Here is a 7,651-nt window from a genome sequence, read left to right as displayed (position 1 = left end):
TGCACAGGGAAATCCTGGGAAAAGGCAACTTTAAAAATAGTTTCTATACGTAAAGGTATAATCATGGTTAGTAATGAAAATGATGAAAATACAGATAACAGTCAGGGTAGAGTTTTAATTAATAATGCAGATGATACAGTAAACAGACCTGCGGTACATCCTTCTTCCTTACCCACTATTCTCGATGTAAAAGACAACTTATTCATGAGACAAGACAATCTCGTTCATTTTATTCCTTTAAATTGTATGGATACATCTCAAACCACTGTGGTTTGTTAAACCGAATTGGATTCTCGGTAGGGGAAGTACAACAATATCAATTTGAAATCGGCAATGCCATGGCTTTTCCGCATGATAAACATTCCGTCTTCTTTTTATTTTATAAGAATGAACATCAAAATGAGTTTAATCTCGATTACGTCGAAGCCTCGTTAAAATCACTCAAACCTCCTTTTAGACACCTTGGACACGAAAACGTTTAGTATCTTGATAGATCCGGACAGATTCAACCCTACGGAGCGGGGTAATATAATAAATTTAATCAAACAGATTTTCGATAGTTCTGAATATATCATTACCTTGTGCACTGGAGAAATTGTAGTTCCACCGGAATCGAGTCGTCTTCAAATCATTCAGGAGCACCATGAATCTGCAATTGGAGGTCATAGGGGTATTTTTAAATTGCACCAACTTATTCGCGAACGGTTTTATTGGCCGGGTATGGCAAAGGAGATTACAGAATTCGTTCGCACTTGCCCTATTTGTCAGAAGAATAAAAATTACATAGCTGCAATCAAACAACCAATGCAAATCACCGATACACCCCGTCAAGCCTTTGAGGAAATACAAATGGATATAGTTGGACCTCTACCCGTAACTAATAAAGGAAATCAGTATTTACTCACTTTGCAGGATAATTTGACTAAATATTCCTGATGCGATTCCATTAAGAAACCATAGATACAGTAACCGTTGCTCATGCTCTTGCTGAACAGTTTATCAGTAGATTTGGATGTCCACGGGTTATCCATACTGATCAAGGGAGGAACTTCATTAGCCAGGTAATGAAGAATTTCTGCAGGATTTTCAAAATACAGCGAATAACATCCACGGCTTTTCATCCTCAGTCGTTGGGTTCTCTTGAAAGAGCACATCGTAGTTTTATTAATTATCTCAAACACTATTGCACAAAAACGGATTGGGATGATTGGATACGCTTTTGCATTTTTCAGATAATACTTCTGTACACGAGGGCACTGGGTTTACCCCTCACGAATTGGTTTTTGGTGTTAAAGCCAACATACCTTCTGAATTTGCCAAGGGACAAACGCCTCGAACTTTTCCACAGCATTTTGATGAGCTTTTCAATAAAATCACCACCACACAGACTATGGCTGCGCGAAATCTAGAGAAAGCAAAACAGAGAAGTAAGGGTTACTACGATAAGAAATTAAACCCATGTAAATTTAAAGTAGGCGATATGGTATATCTACTCAAGGAGCCTAGAAACTTCTAAATTTGATTGCGACTGGCTGGGTCCTTATAAAATAAGCCGAATGTTTGGCGACTTAACAGCGGAATTGGAATTAAAGAGAATAAATGTAAAATAGTACTACCAACAAACTAAAATTGGCGTGTATACGGCTAGATGATATTACCGAAGACTGAATTAGATCGTTGTTGCCTTGTAAACTTGCGATTATACTCTATAATATTATGGCTTATGAATACACCAGAGACGATTGATAATAGATGGGAGAATTATTATTTGTTGTATGTTTACATATACGGATTATGCTGGGTGCGAAATTACGAACTATTGAATGGACTATTGAAGTTGTACGACGCGTGACTTTGGAATGAATTAGTTGATACAGACCTACTTTCACGTTATTAAGGAGCAATGTTTTGAATGAAAAAGCTGTTTTATGTAAACACCTTTTTGTATAAGGGGGAAGGTGTAACGTGAAACGTTTAACACGTGAATATGTCTAGAATGGTATGGGCGACATTGACATGGGAATATTTATCGAATAGACTATTGTATCGATATGTCTCGAATGTTCTTCGAGGATCTTTTGTATCGATGGCTATAAATTAAGAGCGGAGTTTAAACCATCTGCGTGTACGCACGTATTATAAAATAAACAAAGCCTAAAGTTGTAAACCCCTCGACATGGGTGATCGAGCTGAGAGAAGGCCGGAAATCCAGAGAATGGAATAGTTTCACTTAGTAAATTCCTAAAAGACAAATTTATGATAGACCATAGCTAATTCGTTGTTTTCGACCAAGTCACGAACGGTCCTTAAACGTAACGAAGTCTTTTCGATATCCTGTCTTTTCATGCACTCTAAGAGGGTCGTAAATTTCCTCAAGAGTTGCCTTTGACAAGTACAAGGTCTTGTCTTTTTCTATTTTCTCTGGGTCCCACGCTTTCTCGTAGCACATGTGCGCTGCAACGTTCTAGCGTCTTGGCGGAGCGCCTCCACTTCCACGCGCCTGAGGGTGGACCACAGCCAGGAGAAGGGGCCCACGCGAGACGGGGTGGACTCCTCCACTGGACTCCATTGGACGAGGGATGATACTGAGGGAGGATCCAGGATCCATCAAGGAAGGGGAATCGACCGACGACGCGCGAAGATCTCCTCCGCTAAGCGTAGAACGTTCAGAATGATTTTGTCGCTTGACTCTGCAAAGTTGTTCTCACGCCGAAAATCAATATCATACTTGATTGAAACAGCTTGATTAAGTTCTTGAGATTAAACTATAATCAACAGTGAACATAGTTTATTTGTTTTATTTTCGCGCCTTGCGAGCGGAGCGCCTTCGCGCTCCACGAATCACCTTACCTGCGCCCAATTCCCCAGAAATCCCTATACACCGTGAACGGACACGCAACAATGGTAAGGACTAGGGAATCCGAACACTAGGTATCTATGTTCTTTATGGTTTATGGTCGCGCTTTTTATTTAACTTCGCCCGGTTTCCTATCTTAGTTGACGTTGACATGATCATCGGTCATCTATGATGTGATGTGATACGAAGTGTAAGTGATAAGTGTCAATTGAACTGAATTAATCAATTAATTGAATTGAATTTAATGAAATTATTGAATTTTGGATTTTTTAATTAAAATTTTGTATTTATTCGTGCGGATGTGATTGCTGTGGCAGTGCGCGTACTAATGTGCTACGCTCGGAGGTATTGTATTGTAGGGTAATTGCAGTGTATTTGTTAATGTGGTATCATTAGCTCCGTATTGTGCATTTTATGCGTACGGTGCATTTATATTACTTACTATAATATATTATATATTATATGCTGTATTATGTTATATTATATTATGTTATATTGTATTATGTTATAATATTGTATTATAGTATTGTTATTGTATTGTATTATACCATGATCATATTGTATTATTTTATTTATGTTATTAATTGTAGACTGTTAGATTTAGCCATTAGATTTATGACACCCCATCGGGCTTAGAGACAGTCCAGACCCTCGCAGAGACAGGACGGGTCAAGGGGCTCCGATTCGGCCCACCCCGACACGGTCACGTACCCTTAAGTGGGCCCAGAGTTTTCTTCGACGACTCACTCGTTCGAAACAGTTCGAAGCAGTTCGAACTAAGACGCCTTAGACGACAGACGTCAAAATATTATAACACAGTATTCCTAAGCCGATTACGTTGTGTGTTTTATTTCACCATACCCCTCCTACAACTATCAGAAGTGGGATTCGTGCCGTTTTTGAGTTTCTTTTGTGTTGTTAGTGCGAAATTAGAATTTTGGCTATTTTTGGAATCGCGACTAACAGTTTGGTGCTGAAAACGGTGATACTGCCATTTGTGTTGTGTTGTTACGATGCCTGGGAAAAGAAGTTTGAATCATTTGACAATTGCGGAGTTAAAGGAGCTATTGCGGGATAGGAATTTATCCGTGACCGGCCAGTAAAAATGAGCTGATCGCCCGTTTGATCACCGCCGAGCCGGAAATAGAAGCTGCTCTTCGGCGACAATCTGAGAGCGAACAGCTTCAGAGCGATCAGGGCCCAATTCCGGTAACCGCGGAGGGTCCATCTGGCGATACGTCATCAGCTGCTGGAATTAGTGCGTCCGCTACGGAAAGAGAGATGGAACTCCTCCGTCGCGAACGCGATTTGTTACACGCGAGGTGGAATTAATGCGACGGGAAAGAAATTTTTCAACAACCCCGCAATCCACGGACAGTAGTGCAAGTTTGCGGTCTACTACTAGTATTAGAACAATCGCGGATCTATTAAGTGAATTTTCGGGCGCTGAAAACAATTTTAGTATTTGGAAGCAGCAAGTAGAACGATTGAGAGTGATGTACCAGTTGGACGATTGTGCTTCGTCCACGATGATTATGCTGCGCCTCCGAGGCAAGGCTTTAAAATGGTTCCAATCAAAGCCGAGCTTGATGGAGTTATCAGCAACGGCACTGTTGGAAGAAATGCGGAAAATGTTTGAGGTCCGATTGGACAAATTGGCCGCAAGAAGAGAGTTCGAGAAACGGACTTGGCAAAAAAACGAGTCGTTTTGTGATTATTTTCACGACAAGGTCACACTTGCCAACCGAATTTTGATTGATCCAGAGGAATTGGTGGATTTAGTAATCTACGGGGTTCCTGACCCTCGTCTAAGGGATCAGGCACGAATGCAGAGACTTGAAACAGCCAGTGATTTATTGGAAGCATTCAGGAAGTTGTCACTGCGGGACGAGGTCAGCAGTGATCGGGAAGGTAAAGGCCCGAAAAAATTGGTACCTGCGAGACCGCCACCCAAGGAGGCGGTGCAGAGCAAGGAAATTCGTTGTTATAATTGCAACGAGTTGGGACATTGGAAACAGGATTGCAGAAAACCAGCACGGGAATGGGGTTCCTGCTTCAAATGCGGAGCATCGCATCACGCGAAGAATTGCCCGAAAAATACCCCCATGGTGGACCAGGGGCGAAAGCAGCCACGGGTACCGACGTCGACATCGACATCAACATCGACAGCGACGCCGGGAACTTCTGCCAATTTGGTACAGCCGGACTCCCCAGAAACTCCGTTTATGGTACCGATTTCGTTTGCGATTCGAGACGACATGGTATGATTGTTTAACTTAGCCATTACAGCGATGATTGATTCCGGATCACCCGTTAGTTTAATTAAGTATGGACTATTACCGTCTACTCTTCGTTTAGATTCGCCAAAACTTAATAATTATTACGGTATTAACCATTCGCGATTGGATATTTTAGGTGTTTTTTCGACTATGGCTAATATTAATGATATGCGATTGGAAATAAAATTTTTTGTAGTACCGGACAATACGATGTCATGTTTTGCATTGCTTGGCAGAGATTTTATTTTATCACGGTCTGTTCGAATTACTATGGGAGATGCTTTTGAAATTGCGACAAGTAGTAATAAAGATCACGAGTTAGAAGCAAAAAATTTTGCCGGACAAATATTACAAATTGATTATGTCGAAACACCAATTACGGTAACTGAAAATTTAAATGTTGACCCCAATTTAGATTTAAAGACAGCGAAAGAGCTTAAGCAAATTTATTTTGATATACAGAACCGTCCCATCGACAATAATGAGCCTCCATGCTCTGTCGAGGCAGTTATTGCTCTTAAAACCGAGCAACCTGTTAGTTTTCGACCGCGTAGATAGCTTTGCGGATAAGGAAAAATTGAAAATTATCCTTGATGATTTGCTGAAACAAGGAATTATCAGACTGAGTAATTCGCCTTATGCCAGTCCAATTGTTATGGTGAGGAAGAAAAATGGAGAAATTCGTTTATGTGTAGATTTTCGAGAAATTAATAAACTTACGATTAGAGACAACTTTCCGGTTCCATTAATTGATGATTATTTAGATCAGCTACGCGACAAACAATACTTTACGAAACTAGATCTGAAAGATGCATTTCACCACGTTCGAGTTTCTGAAAATTCAATTAAATATACATCTTTCATAACGCCATTAGGACAGTACGAATACTTAAAAATGCCATTCGGATTAACTAATGCACCTCGTATTTTTCAAAGGTACATATACGAAATTTTTCAAAATTTGCTTCGATTAAACAAAATTTTGCTTTATCTTGATGATATTTTAGTAGCTACACAGACGATAGAAGAAACACTTAGAAATTTTGCGCGAGGTATTTAGATTAGCGAGACAACATAAGTTACAGTTTAGATTAGACAAGTGTTTCTTTTGTTTCAACAAATTACCTATTTAGGCTACGTGATAACAAACAATAGTATTGCTCCCGATAGAGAGAATGTAGAATCTGTTGTTGACTACCTTGTTCCTACGAATGTCAAACAATTACACCGTTTCGTAGGCTTAGCAAGCTATTTTCGACGTTTTATTAGGAATTTTTCGACTATCGCAGGACCTCTATACGAATTGTTACGGAAAAATGTCGTGTTTCATTTTGGACCAAAAGAATACGACGCGTTTATAACCTTAAAGCAGTGCTTAGTGAACAAACCAGTACTAGCAATTTATTCTCCAAAATTGAAAACAGAACTTCATTGTGACGCGAGTAGTAGCGGGTTTGGTGCAATTCTAATGCAAAAGCAACAGAATGGAATTTTTCAACCGGTTTTTTATTTTAGTAAAAGGACAACCGTTCAAGAATCAAAGTATCATAGCTTCGAGCTCGAATGCTTAGCAGTTGTATACGCGATTAAACGTTTCCATATATATTTATCTGGCATACCTTTTAAAATTATTACGGATTGTGACAGCTTTAGACTAACATTAAGTAAACAGAATGTTAACCCTCGAATTTCGCGGTGGGCGATGTTTTTACAAAGTTACGATTATGAAATCGAACACCGAAGTGGAAGTAAGATGTCGCATGTAGATGCGTTAAGCCGTTCTCATTCGGTACTTATTTTGGAACCGAATACATTCGAGCAGACACTCTCGATCAAGCAATGTCAAGACCATACAATTAGCGAATTACGAGACCAATTAGAACTTAGCGAAGATAAATTTTATGAATTAAGAGATGGACTCGTATATAGGAAAATTAAAAACAATAAATTGTTATTTTATGTACCGGCATGCTTGGAAAATAATGTAATTCGCACATGTCATGATGATTTGGGCCATTTGGGGATCGACAAGGTTGTTGAAAATATTAGTAAAGTATATTGGTTTCCGCAAATGCGACAGAAAGTTAAAGATTATATTAGCAACTGTTTAAAATGTATTGAATTTTCCCCTGTTAGTGGAAAATCTGAAGGGTTTTTACACAATTTAAACAAAGGTAGTCTGCCCTTCCAAACGGTCCATATCGATCATTACGGCCCTTTAGAAAAGTGCGGAAAAGGGTATAAATTTATTTTGTCGGTAATAGATGGGTTTACAAAATTCATAAAGTTATATCCGTGTAAAACGACAAAAACCGAGGAAGTAATAAAACACTTAACAGAATATTTTCGTACATACAGTAAACCTAAGAGAATTGTTAGCGACCGAGGGACTTGTTTTACTTCCGGCGCATTTAAAGAATTTCTGGCCGGTAATTCTGTCGAACAAATATTAATAGCGGTTGGGACTCCAAGAGCAAATGGTCAGGTCGAACGGTTTAACCGCGTTATAGCACCG

At 39.4% G+C, this 7,651-nt stretch overlaps 2 long non-coding RNA genes across 2 annotated transcripts; both read right to left on the bottom strand.

Moving 5' to 3' along the window:
* Positions 1-450: 450 nt before the first annotated feature.
* On the bottom strand, positions 451-932 carry LOC123988752. The gene is made up of 3 exons (XR_006830288.1): positions 906-932; positions 579-649; positions 451-511 (listed from the first exon to the last, which is right to left on the bottom strand). It is a non-coding gene; the product is annotated as an uncharacterized LOC123988752 (long non-coding RNA).
* Positions 933-1,344: 412 nt separating this feature from the next.
* On the bottom strand, positions 1,345-1,972 carry LOC123988751. Its single transcript, XR_006830287.1, has 3 exons — positions 1,884-1,972; positions 1,617-1,706; positions 1,345-1,405 (listed from the first exon to the last, which is right to left on the bottom strand). It is a non-coding gene; the product is annotated as an uncharacterized LOC123988751 (long non-coding RNA).
* Between the last annotated feature and the right edge of the window lie 5,679 nt (positions 1,973-7,651).

This window comes from Osmia bicornis, unplaced genomic scaffold, assembly GCF_907164935.1.
Source record: "Osmia bicornis bicornis unplaced genomic scaffold, iOsmBic2.1, whole genome shotgun sequence".
NCBI classification, from domain to species: Eukaryota; Metazoa; Arthropoda; class Insecta; order Hymenoptera; family Megachilidae; genus Osmia; species Osmia bicornis.
This window is presented reverse-complemented; position numbering and strand designations above follow the sequence as displayed.